The 19,163-nt window shown below is 40.8% G+C and overlaps 1 protein-coding gene across 2 annotated transcripts in view; it reads left to right on the top strand.

Annotated features, from left to right (window-relative positions):
- Positions 1 to 19,163, top strand: part of ARHGAP6 (Rho GTPase activating protein 6) — a 327,693-nt gene that overhangs the window by 132,569 nt on the left and 175,961 nt on the right. The window lies entirely within an intron of this gene.

Raw genomic sequence — 19,163 nt, 5'->3', positions numbered from 1 at the left:
TGTGTTGCTTTAATATACTAACTGGAAGGATCAAAACAAAGGGACGATAGGAAGAGAGGAATTTGAAAGTTGATGTCATATCTATTCACGCGTATATATAGCCTGTATTGCTACTAAATTCTTGGGGCTATTTTTACACATAAATGATGGGTTATATGTAAGGAAGTTGAGTGATAATACTTCTAGCAATAACAAAAAAGTGAGTGTAACCTGTGGTTTTAAGTGCAATGGATTGGTACATGGTAGTTTCCTTTATACTATAGCAAAAAAATGGCATCTGTGAAGAGAAGTTAAGAAAACAAAGTAATTGAATACACAGACATGATAAAAAAGATTAATCTCTTCACATTTGAAGGACATTTTTAAAAGTGGCAATGGAAGCATTTAGTGAAAGGGCATAGTAGCGCGATTGTAAATGTAGCAGCTGGGGCAGGCTGACATGGTTGTAACTAAATCTGGGTTTAAAAGCTCCTTGGTTTTGCATATACCTGTGAAAAAAACACAGTGAGGGGAAGGAAATTGTGTCTGGACCTTCTTCTGTATATAGGTATCAGGGTTTTGTTTCTGCGTATGAGGGAGTTTGAGGGAGTTTAGAACAGTGGATTTGTCATTTCTGTCTTGTCATTCAAAGTGTGTCCCTTTATAATTGTGTAATTTAAGGGAAAACAAAAAAAGATACTGAAGATTGTTAAAAATACTACAAATTGCTTAACCAGTTCAGAAATGAAAGCTTTAAGCTGTGCATTTTCCACTGAGTTTTGGAAGCCACTACAAAAAAAAGAATAAAAAATGTCTTATGTTTGTCCCAGAGAAAACGTGGGAGCAAACTCCATTTTTGCCACTGCATTAACATCAAAAGTGAACCAGTGTTTAAATAATAGGTTATGACAGTAGAACTGTTGTCACAGAGGCCAGATAGCATTTTTGAGCAGAATTTAGGATGCTTACTGACTTCATGTGTTCGAAAGCCGAGTACTGATTTACACTTACTCTGTCTCACAAGAAAGCACAACAAACACCCAACTTCACTAATCAGCTGAAAAATGAAAACATATATTTATTTTCTAGATATGCTTTTTAATATTCCTTTTTTTGTCATTGCCTGATGTTACAAGTGTTGCTGTAATATTTCTGTCCAGATTTTTTGGGATATGCTCTTAATACCAATATTACAGAGTCCAGCTCAGTGTATTTGGATAGATACCTGATAGAAGTGAAGAACTGAAGAATCTTTATAGAAGAATCTGTTGCATCTACAATTCTGAGTGCTTTTTGCCAATCTTTGTATTTAAAAGGCAGAAATTCAAAGCCTTTGTCAAGGGATATACTGTTAGCTAAATAAAGCGCAGGGTTTGTTGAAGTTAAGATGCCTCCATGGCTGTTGTTTCGTCTCCTGGTCCCTTCCAGTTTCCACCTGCTGCTGAAAACCAGGGCTTTTGATTTCTGAATGATATTTTTGGTCTTCTTTACTCTACTGGGGCAATTTGGAAATGTAATTTAATGTAATGAGTCACAAGCTCAGTTTCATCACATAAAGATGAGGTGAAAACAGCCATCAATCATATCCCACTCATCTCTCCAGATCCCTATCTCGTTTCCCCGTTCCAGTCAGGGTAAGTTACCTTACGCCAGGGATCTGGATGCAGTGTTTGGACACAACTAATTCATGTGTTCTCGTCATGATAGGCCTGCTTGGTGCTTACACTTTAAACCTGCAGGTGTCACCTGAGCTGTGCACCTCTCCTTTGGGGCTGTTGGATAATACCTGCAGGGTAAAAGGTTGGAGCAGTATAGCAGAGCTGCAGGTCCCTCCAAAGGATCAGATTTGGCTTTGGTGGAGCTATTAATCTCTTGGCAGCAGGGAAATGTGGTCCTGCTCACTGTCAAAGAGTGCTTTATTGCGTGTGGGCCCAAAGGAGAGGAGATGCTTGTATTTCTGTTGGAGTCAGTGTGCTGAAAACATCAAAGTGGGGTTATTGTGGAATGCAGCTGGGGCCTGCAGGCATCTTGTTTTCATTACACATTTAAGAAACACAAATGAATAACTGTTAATTTTTTTTTCATTGCCTAAGGTGGAGGTTGTATAACCTTTCTTTGTAATTGCCAGTCTCGAATTGTGGCCTAGGTTATACAAGCTAGATGGCCTTCTTAAGGTCTACGTCCTTGACAGTGTATTTGCAGTGCTGTTGTTGATTTATGTGCTTATGTTTGTCTTGCTTTACAAATGCAAATATTTTCTCAGGTATTTAAAAAGCCACATCCCTGTGTTCTGTAAAATATATCCATTCCTCACCTTTCTAGTTATACAGAATAAATCCTTTTTAAAAAAAGTCAGCTTGAACAGAGCAACAAGCAATAAATAAATCACATATCCAATAATATATCCAGTGAAGAGCCTCTTAATATAATAAATGCATCTGTAATCTTTTTACAGATCATTGTCACATAAATGGGACAATCCGTCTACCTTTTATCTCTTCTGCTTCCTACAAGATTGAATAAGATGTCAATAGGCTTAAGCTAAAGACTTTATAAGATTTGTTGTATTTGTGAAATGACAGTGACAAAATTAGTGGACTCTAGTCAAATGATCATGAGTGTATGCAAGTTTGATCACAAACCTCAGAATTGTCCTGTTTTTTTTATGGAAGATGCCTACTAGCATTGGACAGGTTCCTGAGCAGGAGCCTGCAGTACCATACATCTTCCCCAGCACGCTGAGTGGTGGGTGCAAAACAAGTGCTGTGTTGTCTGGATGCAAAGATGAAGAAGGTATTCAAGCCACATAACAGACTGCTGTAGATACTTTTCAGTTGCTGCGGTTGAGATGAAGAGGGCAAATCAGTGTAACATCTTTGTATGGAGATGGCTGGCACATTGCTCTGAAAATAAGATCTGTAGCTTTTAAGTATAAATTATTCTGTGCAATGTGAATTGCACATGCCTGGTCTTATTTAAAAGGCACAACCTGAAAGCACAGCAGCAGGGAAGAAATGAGAATGTCTTTATTCATCTTACCTTTGAAGTCTAAACAGCAATTGAAATATCTGTTATTGATTTCCTGCAGAAACATTGGAACATTGAACAAATTCTTTTATTCTGCTTTATCTGGAAATGCTGATGTTTGCCTAGTTGACTGATTATTCCATGTGTGCATCAGTCTAATCCAGTGGAATGGGTGAAAAATAATAACAAAATGATAAAATCAGTCTAGGGCAACAGTGGTCATGTTCTAGTTCATTTTCTGAGAATGCATGTGAGGAATTAGTGGGTTTACTAACCAAACATTTCACCTTTAAAAGTAGCTGTAAAAAAAAAAAAAAAGCCACATATGTAATTTTTACTTAAAAAAATGAATACATGCTCTAGTTATCTTTCCCTTTAACTCCTCTGAATTCTCACTTTGTCCTCTTTACATCAAAGCTATCTGAATAAGGAGGTAAATGCTGTGTCCACATTGCTGAGGAAAATGGACTGCAGAGATGCCGCTGCCCACGTTGCCTTCTGATGCTGCTGGGGTTTGGCACTTTGGAATAAGACTGGGCTGCTTTGGAGGTGTGAGCTGGGACTTCTACACCATCAGCCGCTGTCATATAAGTGTACCTGCTTACATCTGCACTGGTTTTGTTGTGAACGCTGCATTGTATGCCTTGGTGTGGTGCAAAGTAAAGCATGCATGCTCTCTGTGTTACTCTCAAATGATCTCTCCTCGCTCTGAGGCAACGCCTGGGGCCAGCCTGGCTGCCCTGTGAAGTGGGGTAGCAGCACATAGGAGTGCATAGGGGCATCTCTTGTTGCCTCCACATCCTACCGCTTCCCTGCTCCACAGGCCCCCATGAATGTTGGATCAGTTGTACCTGGTCCACTGGGTGCCTGGGGTGAGGCTGGCTGCAGCAGGTGACAAGATGACTTCACTCTGCACCCTCAGCTTTCACTGTTCTGAGCCCTGCTCCCTGTGCACACTGCCATAGGCACCTGGCTGGGGAGGGATGGAAAAGCATTGGTGGGACGGAGGTGTTTTTCCCTATCCTGCCCTTTTTCTTGTGCTGTTTTTGATTTGTGTAATGAGAAGGCAGCTTGTAGCATGCTGGGGGCTGCCAGGACACTTCACCGGCTCTCAGCACGCAGCAGGAACATTGTGCAGCTATGTGCCTGGAGAGGGCCTGCCACAACAAGGTCCTTGTCCTGATTACACCTCTGGTGATGCTGACATCCCACTTGCTACCGGGGATTCACTGAGGGGAACAAAGAGGAGTACTAGCTTTCGGGGTGGTGCTGTGGCAGCTCCCTGCTCCCCACGCTGTCTGGGCTCCATCTGCCTTCAACAGAGAGAGAAACACCTGCATATGTGCCTGTGTGTTTCTTTCTCTTGTTGAATGAACACGTAACGCCTAAGGAGATGCTGCCATTGTAATGGGTACTTTTGGTGGTGGCACTTGTAGCTTTTGGCACCGTGTGGGGCAAGTTCGGCCGTACATATGGAGTATCAGATAAGTTTTCTTTCTCCTACTCTGCTCCATTAGGGTAAAAAAAAAAACCCAACCAAGACTTTGATAATTCTTATATAAAAAACAAATACCTACAGGTGGTAGCGCATGAGTCTAAATTAACTCTGTGGTCAGTGGCAATCATTCTGAGAAGGAGTCTCAGGGAGACAGATAGGGCTGGCTCCTTCAGAAACCCGTCAGTGCTGCAGCACTGCGACCTGGTGCCAGCACGGGCTGATAAGCACGTCAGCTTCTGGCAGGGGAGCGACAGTTAGGGTATGATTTGAACCACAGACTAGTTTTAACAAAAATGCATCTTTTTTTTTTTTCTTACTCCTCCTCTTTGTGCTCTTTGTGCTGTGGCACTGCCATTATATGGAAGGGGATTTTTGACCTATTAAGTGATATACTTGCCACGTCTGTATTCAGTAAAAAGGAACGAATTAAGTAGATGTGACCACAACTTCTGTGCAGCTGAGGCCAACTGTGACATGGCCAGGAATCTCTTACATCTGCGGTGAAAGAATAAAATTTAGCAAAATATTTTAGAACGCTAGCAGAAATCTGCATTTACAGTACAGTGCTCTGCCAGTCAGACTCTTGAAAAATCAATAGTAAGGTATGCACTCTTTTTTACAGAGAAGGTTACAATTTTCTTACAGCAACAAAATTAGCATTGAGAGCTGGCTTCATGCAGACATTTATATTCTGGCATGAGTCATGAACTTGAAAAGAAGTCTGCCTAGGTAATTAATTTTCTCTGTGTTATTACGGATCTTGTTATTTGCTCTTTTTTTTTAAGGGATCTGTTTAAAATTTATTTTAACAATAAGACTTTGGGCTGAATTTAATTTTAATAGTACTCTCCAGTATGGCGTCTAATACAGGAGATGGTGGAAATTCAATTTTAAATTCACGAGAGTCTTGCACTTTAAGTACTTGCCTGGCATTGAGTGGATCTGACACAGAAGACCAACCCATGTGTGTGATCTTTTGCAAGTTGTTCCCTGCTTCAGCTGCCATTTTGAAATGGGGCTAATTATATTCATTGTAGAAATGTCTTGGGAGTTGAAAGTCTTTGTGAAGAAGCCTGATTCATGATGGCAGAGATTCCCTGAGCAGTGATCTGAAGTGTTGCATGTCACAAAATTGTGATCTTGCAGGGACAGTGGAAATGCCATTATACACGTGTGGAGAGAGCTGAGTCATTTACCTCATTCCCAGGCTGTGGCAATGAGAAAAACAAGCGCAGGCTGGTAGCAGTGCTAACTCTCATAGCAACCATCTATTTGCTTCAGACTGACGTCCTTCTGGAAATCTCATCTAGGGACACTCCTTAAGTGCTGGGAGATGCCCCAAAACTACGACAGCACTGCAAAGCCCTCTTCTCTCTGCCCTCATTACTGCTTCTCTTGCTGATACTGACATGTAAATGAGAAGAGGTTCAAAATATGGGGCAGAATTAATTGTCTCTCACAAGCACCTAATCATGTGGCGCCCAGTTGATGGTGAATCATAGAATCTTTAGGTTGGAAAAGATCTTAGAGATCATCAACTCCAACCATACCTGTCTACTACTAAACCATGTCCCCAAGCACCTCATCTACCTTCCTTTTAAACACCTCTAGGGATGGTGACTCAACCGCCTCCCTGGACAGCCTGTTCCAATGCTTAATAGCCCTTTCTGTGAAGAATTTTTTCCTGATGTCCAATCTAAACTTCACCTGACACAGCTTGATGCCATTCGCTCTTGTCCTATCACCTGTCACCTGGGAGAAGAAGGTCACCTGAATGCTGGCAACAGGCCAAACGCAGTCTGTGCATGTGAGGCAAATGAGAAGTTAGTTTGCAAACCTGCAAGCTTCTCTTTTTGACCTGTGTTTTGTTGCAATCCAGAGACCCATCTAATTGTGCTGGTGCAAAGCTTCTGAAGGCTTTCAGTGGAACTGCCTTATGCCCACAGGTGCAAAACCGGCATCTCCAAACAGGCAGCAGATTCAAAAACATGCTCAGTGCTGCTGAGTGCATCACTGATGTACTTACCATGATAAGCCTCAAGAGTACAGTACTGAATTCTTGGGATGTAAGAAACACAGCATAGTAGATTTATGGATTCTTATGCAAACTACAGTGCCAGTGCATAAAACAAAAACCGTTCTACAATAAAAGTTCTTGTATTAGCAAATCCAATCTTATGAAAATACACCCTTTAGGTCCTAAGAGTTACTGCCCTGAGAGCGTATTTTTTATTAAATATATTTTTAATGCTTGGATGTGTATTTTAATGACATAATTTGGACACCTAATATTTATCTCTTGGGAAAAATGTTATTTTTTTTAGCTTAGTGAACTCTTGAGTAATAAACTGGTTGTGATCCATTGTTAAATGTATTCCAAAATGATGAGTAATATGGTTTATAAGTGTTACTGTGAGAGTCAGTTTCGAACAGCTTGAATACCTAGTGTCATAAGCAACTGCTATCAGTTGCATGATAATGTAATGTTTGTCTTAAGTTTGTACTTTATAACTTGCTTTTCTTCAGGAAAAAAAAAAAAAAACCAGATAGTTTCTGTCTGTTACTGCTTTGGCAACAAGAAGACATCAAACTAATCAAACCCTTAGGTTTACATTGGATTTGTTTGCACCAAGCACCATTTTACACGAAGAAAGAAAAGGGTTTGTTTTGGGAGAGATTTCTGGAAAAATCTAAGTGACTGAAGCATCAAAAGTCAGCAGTGCTTATCCTTTCCATGGGATGTGTACTTCTCCCACCTGCACTGGCTCTGGTATGGTAGTCCTAGAGCAGACCCATTCCATTTGGCCATGTGTTATGGACATCAAAGGCAGAGGAGTTCCCAAGCTCCTCGACATCCCAGCCAAGCATACTGAGTCATTGTAAGTAATTTTGCTTTCCATACTGCTATGCTTTTGAAGGCATTGCTACTAGAAAGGGCCTCTGGATAAATGGCTTGGATTGTTAAGGAACACCATCTTGGGAGCAATATGGTCAGAAGAAGGGAACTAACCCAGCCAATATATAGCTCAGATGCCAAAGTATGCAGCAAAACCAAGGTAAATAAACTTTGTAATCTGTTTCTGCTGATGGCTGATAGCTGCTCACTAGGTGTCACAATTTTGTCCTCCTTGAATTTCTTCTGTTCCATTTTTGAAAACCCATTTGTGAACGATATCTTTATTAATTTAAAAAGTAACAGGTATCAAAAGAGAAGTTCATGGTGTTCCTTATTTTCCTAGGTTACTAGTTGTTGAAGAAATGTAGACTTGGGAAACCATCAGGTGAGTCTTCCTGGGCAAGAGCCAGACTTCTGTCTGGCCTCACCTATGGTTACTGTCCTCCTCACAGGGTTGGCATAAGAATACGGTCTCTGTCCTCTCTGTATTAGCTTAAATACCTGATTGAGATGAACATGCAGGAAAAGAGCAGAGTGATTAAATATTCCCAGTAGTGTGCTGCTGATGGGCTGCCTTTGATGATGCCCACCTCTGTATTCCACCAGATATTACATTGGGAAAAATACTATTGGTCTCTAGCTGCAAAGGCTTAGTGCTGAACCAGAGGATCTGCTTGCAGTCACAAATCCTCTTTCATCTTTGAAATGAAACTGGTGGCCTTTTGGTTTTTTTTCTTTTTTTTTCCCGCCAAGAATAGAGCCCGTTTCTCCAAAGCCAAGGATGAAACCAGCAGAAGTTGGAGGCTGAGAAAAATTCCCACTGTTTAAATGTTCTTTCAGGACACAACAAATGAATTGCATTTTGTTACACAATTTAAACCTGGTGGGAATACAGTCTCTGATTCCTGGCAACTGTGCTTCTCTCTCAAGCTATCGTATTTAAAGGCTCACCCTTTTTCTGAAATACTTTCTAGGGTAGACACTAATTCCTCTGCTGACTTCTATTTATCTGTCTCACTATTTATTTTCCCTTCCTTTGCTCTGGAGGAAGGGAGTGTCCATTTCAGGTTCTGGTTGCTTTTTCAATAAACTATGAATTCATGCTGTTTGTGCAGCACCTGGCAGAGAGAGATCTCTGCTCATGCCTAGGACTCTCTGATAAAATGCTAAAGGAATCGTGCAGTTCTGGGTGGATCTCTGGTGCCAGGAGTTCGGGGAGATTGGTGGCTCCCTATGTTTTCAGGTCTCTCCGGCTTCCAGGCAGCGTTGGTGAAGTCATCCCAATTTACAGTCCTTCTCCATTGCAAGATAGGAGGAGGAGGCACTCAGAGGGATGAACTCCCCTTTGAGGACTGGGGAGAGGTGGGAGCACCGCACACTGGCCCTGGCTTTGTGGGGACCAGCAGCTGCACAGGCATCTCCCACCGGGTCTTGGCTTGAGGTCCCTTTTGCATTAAACAAAATCAGCGTCCGGGAAGTTGTGTCTTGGTATACAGCCACTGTCATGTTAACTTGCTTGGTAAATTGTTTAGAGGTAGCTTGAATATGAAAAGTGTGAAGAGAAAAATCCTTTTGCTATAGTATATTTTAAAGAAAGCTAGAATGATTTCCAAAGGTGGTCTGACCGGGAAAGAATTGTCAATAAAGAAAATTTTGCTTCCAGCTTAGAGGGGACATTTGTATTGCCTTGTCTCCCTTTTCATGTAAATATATATGTATTTATTTCATGTAAATATATATATTAAAATATATATATATTTATATATAATATGTATATATATACAGAAATTATTTACTTTAGTAATAAAAGGATTTGCTTGTTCAGCATGCTTTGGTGTCTAATAAACAATTTTTATTTTAACAACAGAATTGTTATAAGATGTTCACTGAAGTTGTGGTCAGTTTTAATCAGCTATACAAATTACAGTCTCAGATATTCAGACTCAGAAAGACAGGCTGTCTTCGTGTCGCCTGTATGCGCCTAGAAACATTCGTGACATCAGTTTGGCAAGAAGCTGTTTTGTCTGAGGAGCAGTTTTGACACCTGTGAGCTTTTTGCATCTGCGAAACTTTTTGTCTCCAAATGCCACAGTTAATGCTGCAGTTCTGCACCACATCCATCCTTCTCCATGACTACTAGCTAGAAGACAGAGTGTAAAAATGTTGGTTTAATACAGTTGTGTGGAGTGAACTTTGATACATGACCACATTGATACATGAATGGAGAGGACAGAAACAAGGTGTCACGGATAATGTGGCCAGGTTTTGGATAAATCTGAGCTGGATCTTGGGTTGTTTGGTCTCATTTCTGAACTCCATACTTCTCTTCTTTGCAAGTTATATTAAACCACCCTCACCTTCCTGCGCTTGCTTTCTCCTCAAAAGGCTATGTGAAGAACTCCTCGTGTCGCCAAAAGCAATATTAGTTTTTGGAATCAGCTTTCAGGATGTGCTGAAAGTTGTGTAATCAGCACCTTACCTCTCAGAAAAACTGGGTGCTTTACTCTCACAGACGTGCAGGGCATGGGAAAGTTGTTTTTTTCCAGATACTTGGAGACCTTACTAGAGAATTAAATGGTCTGAAAGTATCAGAAGTTTCTCTGCTGTGGGTTCAAAGCTAGGCCCATCTTGACAGCAGACTCTTTCTCCAGGCTATAACAATATTTTGTGGAAAAAAAAGTCAAGTGAAACTTTAAAAACACCATAGGAACTCAAAAAATACAGTAGAAAAATGCTAAATAATGTATAATTTTTGTTAAAACATAAGGGTAAAGCAGTAACAGCACTGTGATAAGCACAGGAAAAAAACACACACAAGCAGAGGAGTGAGATGTTGTCAGTACTGCATTGTCCACTGAAGAGCTGTGATTCAGGATTATGGCTTCAAAGTGATCAGAAGCAATGTCTTGTGCTCTCAGCTTAAAAAACATGTTCCCTCAAGACTACAACACTGCTGTCTTAAAATGAACAAGCATTCAGAGAGCCGCTTAACATGACATAGTCATGTTTTTATCTGCATTTGGTGAAGTCAAATAGGAATGAGTTACCATAATGCCCTGCCTGAGAGCATACAGTGGTGCATTTTCAATATACTTTGAAGTATGGGGCAGAAATTGGAAGGATCAAGAAATTGCTTCAGATATTGTTCAGCTTTCCTTGCTGCAGATGCTGCACCCTGCGTCTGAGCATCAAATGGATGGTGGATGACAGTACTCACTTCATCGCCTTGGTGCATGTGAACTGGTGACTCTCAGAGATGTGTTTTCTTTTTACATGTTTTAAATAATATTTGGGTTGAGATGATATTTTTTAAACATCTTGAAGTCCGCATAAGATAGGTCATTCAGGACTCTGCATGTGTAAGCAACTTGTCTCTCCTTTTCAGCAGCTGCCTAAGCAAGTTTTGCGATTAAACATTGTATGTTTTGGACTGCAGTTCCACAGTGCAAGTGGTTTGGCAGCAGTGCAGGATGAATGAGTTCCTACCCCTGGCACTGCACTTAGGGTGCTGTAAAGTAGTGCAGAAGTGAGGTTTGCCTTTGATGCATGTAGGAGCCAGTTCTTGGGCAACAAGAAGTCCTTAACTCTGGTATTGCCACTGGCCCACTAGGCTTATGAATTGCTGCAGAGCAGAATAATTACTAAGTGGCTAAATGTGACTTCAAAACAGCTTTTCATTCACCGAGGATTCCTCTTTGCACTCAGAAAAGTCTGTGGGGCTAGGGTGCTGCTCCATGCTCCCCAGAGAATGAGCTGAGGCTTTGTGGGACAAGCAGGAAATCAGTCCTGGTTCCAGTGACACTCAGCTGGAACCATTCCTTGTTCCCAGCCCTGGAAGTTCACACCAAGCCAATGTTTGCACAGGGCTCTAATGAGGAAAAGCAGTGTATTGTTCATTGCTCATAATAACAAACTCCCAAGTCTCCAGATAAGCAAAACATTTCAAAATAAACCAGTCCTGGAGATCTATGATGTAGACTGGAGCCTATTGAAGGGAGAAGCAGAACCATTCAGATGATATGATAAGGGAGAACACCGGCATGAATTTCTGCTGAGATCTTGTCTTCGTAAATGGTTAAATAAACAACCTGTGGAGCTGCTGGCTTTTATCTTACTTCAATATCTAGCATAGCAAAAAGCAAATAAAGAATTTATTCTTTAAGTGGTCAGGTGGTAACAGGTTGATACACTGTGGGGAACATATATTTTTAGAAAACAGCTGACTTTGCAAAGCTTGTATGTTTTTGAAGTAATGATTAGATTTAATAATGTAGTTGATGTGAAATTCAGGGCTGATATCAAACTGAAACTGAGTTTAGGAAGTAATGAAGACGTTTATGCAAATACCTTTGTGTCAAGACTAAATCTGTATTTAATTTTGTTTGTATTTTGATTTCAGGAATGATTAAGAATTTTAAATTAGATCATTATTGCAGTTTGTGGAAGGTTACTGTTTTGGAGCACTGAAACTGCCAAAGGCTGTGGAGAGTTCTAGCAAAACCTGCGATTTCCAAGAGGAAATTCAATGTCATAAAATTATATCAATGAGAGGAAAGAATCTCAAGCCAAACTTTTATCAATCAAAACCCAGGGAAAAAATGGTTATGTAGCAACACTGGGGAAAGGGATTTGGGCATTAATAGATAACAGATCAAACACACCACAATGTAATTTGCAAAAAGGCAGACTGTTCTGGGTAAAATTCCTGATGTTTGTGCTACATCTGATACAGGATTACCTACAGTTATTCCCTATGGGGGTTTAGTTTGATATTCTCCCCAGTCTTTTACATAAAGCTTGCAGAATCATGAAACAGAGTTCACAGATAATGTGTTAAAGTCATTGCATGTTTTAGTTTCAAGTTGCATGAAGGGGCAGGGTTGTGTGTGTGTGTATCTGTGTGTGTACCCTGGGCACGTATTTGGATTTTTACAGTCACAGTGATGGTTCTGAGTTATATTCATCCTTTGTCTTCCTTTAAGTCTTCAGAGTGATCATTTCTCTCTGAACAACATAGGCAATACCAGGAAAATAAAAAACCTCTTCAGTGAATGAAGGACAGGGATAGCCCAAAAAGTTGGGAAAATGATTTTAGGCTTAAGGCCAGCTTTCCCGAGAAGGCAGGTAGAGTTGAAAGTACACAGGGGAAGAGGAGGTCCAGGAATGCCTAAAGATTATGTTAAACGACAATGTTAGTATTTTTAAAAGTAGTAACAGAAAGAAAAGAATTACTGCAGGTGACTAAAGAAATAAGCCAACAGAAAAAGGGTGATTCAAACTATGTATTAGGGAAAATATGTAAGACTGGTCAGAAAAAAGGAAGGATTTGTTTCACTCATAGTTTGATGTGCTCAAAACAAGCTTAGCACTTGGAGCGCATCTAAGAAAACTTTATTTTGTATGGAAAAAATGCGGTTTATTGAAATACAGTATTGTCTCGAAAAGTGCTTGCCTTGCCCCCAAAATAACTTTCTGTCAGGAGATTCCTTTAAATTAAAAAAACGACCAAAGAAATCGTGAGATTTTCTGATAATTTATACTAGGGGCAGGAACAGAAGCAAAATTTTATGTGAAGGTAAAGCTTTCTCCTGCCATCTCCCTTTCTTGCTTTGCTTGGGTGAGCAAGATGTATCTGTCTGATGGTGTGAAGCCTTGGCGCGGCAGAGATCACAATCGTACAGGTCTGTCAGGAAATCTGGCATCTGACAGGGCAGAACACCTCACCATCTGAGTTTTCATTGTCCCCTGCTGTGGGCATGACTGGGGCCAAACAGTTATGTTAAAGCCTCCCAAGCCGTGGCAGCAAGAGGGAAGACAACAACCAGGAGCCCCTGTTCATGTGGGATGGATCCCTTCTCCTCCGGGAACTACCTTTCTTTCTTCCCACTCCAAAGAGTGTGGAGGGAGAACAGTCTCCATCCCTTATGGTAGTTTGAAACTATTCTCCCTGTGGAAAAGAGAAACTTCTGCAGTTTTCTGCCTTCCCTTTGCCTTGCTGCAATGGGCTTCTGGGAAGTGTGGAGGAAAATGTGTCAGTGGAAAACAAGGAGTGAAACTGTAGTGTGTGCTGTACAGCTTTTCTGAATCCTTAGGGTTTAGGCAGAGCAAAAATAGCTTTAAAGAGAAACAGGCAGGCTTGAGTTCATGTCCATGTCTTCCGCAGACTGCATGATTATCTGACTTGCACACTCTGCAGTGTGATGGATCAAGGAAATGCCCTTTTGCTTCTGGAGAATGAGTCTGAATGATGTAAATTTAGTTGTCAATTATAAAATTAGCAAACAATTAGGTTTCCTTCCTAGTCTATGCTCATAAATGGCAGCAGCCAAAATGTGCGTGGATCTTGTATGTCAGAGCAGTGGTAAATGAGCGAGACTCTCTGAGAGAGGAAGCAGAGACTTCTGCAACAAAGCCCGAGCACTTGGCAGGTGAGGGTAGGAGGTGTTTCCTAAATGTAGTCCTCCAATCTGTTTCTCAGACCTCACTTGGAACAAAAGTCCCACCAAATATGCTACAAATGGTAGCTACAAGTTTTCCTCCTCTCTATTATTGGTTTTCAAATCTTAATTCAAGATTTTCCATTCCAACATGAGGCATTGATGTACTACTGCTTTGTATAATGCATACTGCTTATCCACATATTGGCAGTGCCTTTAGGTTCCAGTGCTGTAGGGAAGAAGTAAGACAAAAAGACAGACATTTGAAAGTTCACTTAGGTATTTGGATTTAGCTTCTGAATTTAAATCAAAAGAACATTGATTCACCTAATTTCTTTTCCTTTGTAGATATCTCATATCATTTAATTACAATAGTACCAATTTTGCCATAATGATATTATTCATTTAATAATATTCAACTGAAAATAAATGTGACGGTTAAAACATGAAAAGATACTGAGTAAGCCAAAAAAGCCACGAAGCTTAGACCTTAAAGGACTGGCAGGTCCTTTAAGAGATTTATTACTTCTATCTATTTACCGAATTCAGTCTGTTTTTTGTAAAACTGAGGGAGGAGAACATCTGAGTCTCCCTTCCACCACGTAAAAAGTCTGCAAAGCTTTGTTGAGAAAATAAACAGAAAAGTCTCAGAGTAATGCATGGGCTCCAGAAGAATGCTATGGTCCAGCTGCAGTCGAGGCTGAGGGACATCAGTGACTCCAGTTGTTTGTTTGCTGCAGAGCTCTCCTCCCTTGTGCTGAGAGTCCCCTGGCATTTGTTTTGGTTGGATTTCCACCAAAAATAGTAGAGTATAGATCAGTGTGTCATGACAGATCTCAGGCAGCAGAACTGACACATTCTTCTTAGCCTCCATCAAGCAGGCACCATGCTTCATGCTCTAGTATCTCCTGCAGCATTTGTTATGCTGCACCTGTGGGGGAGATTATACACTCACTGTGCAAAGTGAAACACTCGGCTTATTGGATGGTATTTCAGAGGTGAATCCAGAGGAAATGATAAAAGGTCACAACAGAGGGATGGAGGGAGCAATATGGAGGGCCCTTCTGTGTGAAGTTCTGCCACGGCTTTCTGTTGAAATGCTATGTCTGAGAGATGGCTTCTCGATCTGAGACCCTTAGCTGGACCTGAGATCATCCTGGAGGTTGCAGATACAAATTTGATACAGAAGATACAGCACCCAAAGGTGCATTGCTTTCTCTGCCTTAGGTTCAGGAGCAGTTTTCCACAAGAAAGCAGGAAGAATCCCATAGTTATAATTTCCAGGGGTCACAGCAGGATACACCACACTCCCCTAAGGCTTTGTAAAGAATCACAGGAAAAAAAATCAAGTTAGATTTAGACAAACATTTAATCACATACAAAGCTTTAAAAGTACGGACAGTCTTTGGACTACAAACATACTGAAAGCTATGTGAGTAGTTAGCTGCTACCTTGAATCACAGCCATTATCAGCAGCCTGTGATTAAATAGGGTAAGAGAGAGATTTGTGCTGCGTTTTGGATGTTTCACAGTGATTTTGAATTAAAGTATTGCAATACTGAGAGCATTCATTCACAATTCATCAGGGTAACTACAGCAGTCTAAAATCATTCCTTTTATCAGAATAATTCAGATGGGATAGAGACATCTACAGGCGTCGTCCTCTGTGGTGATTAAGGTCCGATCTTTTGATTGTAAAGAAGGCGACTCTCCTACCGTAGTCCTCTGCATCTCTTAGGCTGATGGAACAGGTCACTGCAACGATCTCTTCATCACTGTACTGTCCTGGTAGGTCTCAGAGGTACCAACAGACCAGGACGTATGAAAGCTGGCTGCTTATTTCTCCAGCAAGAAATTAGACAAATCTTCTTTGACTACCACTGTGAACTATTGTAGCTTGCCAAGATGCTTTTGCTTAAAATGAAATAAGGAACCGCATAAAAGTTTTTCTCTTTGTGGACCCATGGGATCAGTAATTTCTGTTAGGACAGTGATGATTCACCCAGGATCACAAGAGAACGGCTTGTGCTGGTACAGCTGGGAGCGTGAGGGAGTGGAGGAACCTGTCATGGGCAGTTTTGAGCCATGACTTTGCTGTTTTGTTTGTGTTGTTGTAGTGTTTATTTGTAGAACAACACCTGATCTGGGCACCATCAGCAGCAAAATAGTACTGCCTGCCTTCTCAGAAGTACTAACAAAAAGTGAAAAGCCTATATTTTCCATCTCAGACACTATGCCTGGGTCTCTCCCCATGTGGACATTGCTCTGCTTTTCTTTGGAGTCTCTTGCGGGCTTGTATCCAACCCCTCCAATCCTCATGGGACAGTTCGAGTGCCATAATTTCATCATAAGGCTAGCAGCAAAGTTGTTCTGGCACAGGGACTGATGCACATCCTTGGCTGTGAGTAGGGCTAAGCCAACAAGGGTTGCTCAAGCAACATGGCTGGGTTGACTGGGTCCCCAGCTGTGTGTGCAATTTAGTGCTGTCCCAGAGAGGAGCAATAGGAGTTCCTGGCCATTGTGTCTTCATCTCTGAGAGCTGCTCCAACACGCATTGCAGCCTGCTCCAAAAGGCCCTCAAGTTGAGGGCATTGGTCACATGAAGGCTTTTGGTCACATGAAGGTGTCAGTTTCAGGCTGATAATTAAGAAGTAGGGCCATCCCTGTTGTATTGCCATATCAATTTCTTCATTCTTTATTTGCCAACATGATCTTTTCTCACATTCCTCTGGCATAGGAGGATTTAGCAAATTTAGTAACAAACTATAGTGAGTATATTATATCATAATTTAGTGGAAAAAAGCTTACTTGCTTTGCAAATTTCAGATTAGTACAAGTGGTAGATGAAAAGATGTTATAGATGAAACTGAGGGGGGAGGGACATTTTCTCATCTCGCTGCTGGGCACACTTATACCTATAGGGGAAACTACAGCATCTTTGATTCCAGACTTTCATATATGTCTTAGAGTATTGCAGTCTGAGTTTTATGGATAAGCTTTTATGTGACATTTCATTGTAACATCATCATTAAACTGAGAACTTAAATAAGGGATCTTACTTAACTCAAGTTTACAAATTACACCTTTATGTATACTGAAAATTGTGGAGCCCTGTTATTACAGACAGGGTGATATTATTATAAAGCTATTAAAGATGGCCATAGGAGTTTTGAATGGAAAAGGAAATAACACATATCCATTTGATCCCTGTAATTGCATTCCCATCAGGATATGAGCTACATGAGTGAAAACGTACACTTGTATTTTGCAACACAGATCCAACTTTCTATGAGATGACTTAAAGTAGGCATATGAGAAAGGGAAGGCATGAGAGCTGCTTGTTGGGAAGCAGGAGAAGGAAATACCTGAAAACCCTGCTTCCTTTTCTCCAGCTGTGCCATTCAGCTGTTTCTATCTCAGAGACCAAAGCAGCAGACTGTGAAGCAGTGTGGTAAAAGAAATAAAAGAGTTAAAGTGAGCTGGAGAGAAGCAGGGGCAGTGTAGATCTGTGGAAGGAAAATGCTTCCCAAAATGGATCAAAAATAACAAATACAAAATGTACTGAATGAACTTCTGTTTTTGCTTGAGATTAACTTAAATTTTTTAGAAGAGAAAAAACCACTTTCTCTAACAACACGGACCCTGTGTATATTTACCTGAGGCTTATAGAAATAGCTCATATGACAAGTCCGGCTCCATAAACTCTGACTAAGAAGCTTGGATCAGCAAAATTCAATCTGGAAGCTGTCTATTAATTTATGAAACCTATCTGAGGTTTCTAAGTTAACTAATAAAGTAATCTTTTGTTTGTAAAAAGATAAAACAGTTTTATAAATTAATACTGAATGTAATGGAAATAAATTTTCAGCATTTAGTGCTTTAGCTAACTTTTGTTTTAATTCTGCTGATAAAGAAATGCTAACTCAAGGCCAGACATATAAAGTGAGGGCTATTTGTAAATATATTCAATTATCGTTTGATATCTTTTTGTCTTTTTTACTCACTGGAGACATTTAGCAGTTTTCTGTGTCAAATAAATCTTGACGAAAAAGTTAAAACAAGCAGTCAGCTTCCCTAAGGCTGATCAAGTAGTGCTTTTCTCCATGTTTTACTAACAGATGAACAGGCGATCCCATTTATAGAGCATACTACATGTTGACAGAGTGCATTACTTCATTTTGCCCTATTGGCAATTTGAGATCTTAACAAAACAATGCTGAGGTCGCTCTCATTCTGTATTGCTATCCTTGGAATGCGGCTTGGGTTTTCATTAACTCTGTCACTACAAGGTACCGCAAATGAGGGCAGACTTTATAGAGGAGAGGAGTAATAAACATTAGAGAGCTGAAAGTTGTAAACAGTTTAAATTCTTTGTCCTGTGCAGATGAATTCCTTTGCCTTAACACTCTGGTGTTCTCGGCATCTTGTGGACACTTGGTCTAATTGGAGGTGAATGGGTGGATAGTTCACAAGGGCTTTGATACCTCCCAGCTGTTGTGTGGAGAGAAGTGGACTCAAACTCCTGCAGTCAGTGAATATAAGCTTCAGTATAAACAGTAAAAGTTTGGAGATTTTAGCACGGCACTTGGCTCGCAGCATTCTGGCTCTGCTTAGGAGCACAAATTGCATACAGGACCACTTCCAAGATTTCCCCTCAACTTTTCAATCAAGGGAGAAGGACAAAAAAGGGGGAGGCGGGAGCGTGCATGTCTTTGCTTCACTGCTGCATTATTTCCACTTTTCTTCTATGCTGTCTTCATTGAAATCATCAGTATTACCAAGCTAGTGGTGAATCTTTCCAAGGCCTTTTCTGTACATACATTTTTGTGAGTCTTAATAGAACAGTTAAAGCACTACAAGTCACTTGAGAAGAATTTAACTACAAAGGAACTGGGCGTCCTTGTTGCAGAAGGAGAGCAAGCTCATGGCAGATTCTTCAGGAATAGCTGTAGCTTTCAATTCATGGCTTACCTTTTTCCAAAACCATTGCCAGAGAATAGGCCAGCATTTTTATACAACCCAGCCTTTCCTAAGCTATTTTGCCCAGGGGGATCTTCCACTCCTAGATTAGCATAAGTGTCATTGCTCAGCACTGCAGCTATACCAGCTCTGGATCCCTGGATCTGGGAGGCTTTGGGCTGTGCCCTGCTTTCACTGTCCTCCTACACCACAAAGGGAATAGCCCCAGTTCAAGATATACTGGAATAAGTGCATCCCAGCTGCAAGGGATTCAATATATTTACATCACTAAGGGATCTTGCAGCTTAAAACAATACAGCTCTGCAAGCAGAGAAACTGCTTGGACGATGGTGCATGTCTTGTATGA

This window comes from Cuculus canorus, chromosome 1 (assembly GCF_017976375.1).
Source record: "Cuculus canorus isolate bCucCan1 chromosome 1, bCucCan1.pri, whole genome shotgun sequence".
Lineage (NCBI taxonomy): Eukaryota > Metazoa > Chordata > Aves > Cuculiformes > Cuculidae > Cuculus > Cuculus canorus.
Note: the sequence above shows the minus strand (reverse complement) of the source record. Positions and strands in the feature narration are given on the sequence as shown.